The sequence below is a fragment of the Manduca sexta genome, unplaced genomic scaffold (genome assembly GCF_014839805.1).
Source record: "Manduca sexta isolate Smith_Timp_Sample1 unplaced genomic scaffold, JHU_Msex_v1.0 HiC_scaffold_3377, whole genome shotgun sequence".
Taxonomy (NCBI): Eukaryota; Metazoa; Arthropoda; class Insecta; order Lepidoptera; family Sphingidae; genus Manduca; species Manduca sexta.
The window spans coordinates 7,176-8,770 of NW_023594438.1; the positions used below are offsets into that span (position 1 = coordinate 7,176).

General features: G+C 39.5%; 1 non-coding gene across 1 annotated transcript; it reads right to left on the minus strand.

Moving 5' to 3' along the window:
- Positions 1–361: 361 nt before the first annotated feature.
- Trnas-gcu lies at positions 362–443 on the minus strand. Its single transcript has one exon. It is a non-coding gene; the product is annotated as a tRNA-Ser (tRNA).
- Between the last annotated feature and the right edge of the window lie 1,152 nt (positions 444–1,595).

The window sequence follows — 1,595 nt, forward strand, 5'->3', positions numbered from 1 at the left end:
ATTTTTTATAAAATCAAAATATTTTTTTAGTAAACCCTTAGCCTCTTCCGATACTGGAATGGACAAAAGTTGGCAGCTTTGCTCTTGGAAAAGAGTATTTCAAGCGGTTTCCGGTAGATGTCGTTATATTGAATTTAAGTCGCACCAGAAATGCAAGTTCATTGTTTGTGAATGTTAAATATTTAATGCTTCGTATCATATTATGATTACCGTGAGTCGTGATTCGTGACGAAGAACTGTAGAATTATGCGAGCATTATCTGTAAAACAAAAAATGTTTTATTCAAAGCATTTAAAATTATGCTGTAGGTTATTAAAATGCATTGTTATAAATCAAATTTGCTTTTGAAAACAAAATATATCGACGAGGATGGGATTCGAACCCACGCGTGCAGTGCACATTGGATTAGCAGTCCAACGCCTTAACCTCTCGGCCACCTCGTCATGTCAGGTTGTCGTGGAAATTGGTAACGGGATGCTCTAAAAAATTGCCTTGATAATATAATAGCTTACATTCTTTACGGACTTCTAGTCTGTTACTTGTGTCATTAGAAATTTGTCCTTTCGGTTTATTATTATCTCTAAAATAGTTCTATCGGAGTTAGGTTTTTCAGCCATTTCTCAAATCCCTGCGTTCTAAATCTGCATTCTGAAATGAATATAATTAATATATTAGGGTTTTAATTGCTGAAAATGTATAGTAGATGCCTACTTCAGAAGACATAATCCTGCGTAAAGTACTTGTAAGGAAATTGTACTTTAGTGTTATATTTTTGGAACGTACTCTCCAGTATTGCCGCATTTACATGGGATTAGTGTCAGAATAATTACATTGTAAAACCCATTAAATACTGGCGTAAAACTCCAGGACGAACGATCAAAAGTGAGCGTAATTCCATTCTTAAAGCTGACGCGGAATGGCAGGCATTGTTGGGAGTGTCACATGCTTGGTTTATATTATGAGACGGGCTCAACGATCCCTGATTGTATTTATGTCTTCCCTACAGAAGGGAGCTCACGGTATGGCAAATACGGTCAGCAAAAAATATGTCATGCTTCAGATATTAAAAATATAGGTTGTGCTACTGCGGACACATTACCTGGCAACGCGTTGGGTAGAGGCCACCTGACTTGCTGGCGTCGTGCCAAATTGTGCCATACACCCACCCAGTGTCCACACTGGCATAATACTGGAGAGTACCTATGCGTCTTAATTCGTTCGGACGCAATTTGTGATTTTAGCGTTTTTTCAGCGAAATTAATGAAATGAGACTGTTGGGGACTGTATTAAAACTGCCACGGATTTGTTCACTGGTTTATTTTCGAATCTGCTTATCTCGTACTAATTTTCTTATTCTGCCTCGAACTACAAACTACGCATTTTTTTTTTTTTTTTTTTTTTTGATCCTGTCTTACGTTTGTTAGCCTGGCAAGGGCCGGCTTATACAAACACACCGGTCTTGCGGGTGCGTGCTTTAGGCACTGCGAGCCCTTAAGTGACCATGCTGAGGGCGACCCTCTAAAGGGTCACGACCTCGGCTCAGGACGGCCACTGAGAGAGGATGTGTTGGGGACATGAGCGATTATGGAAACGCG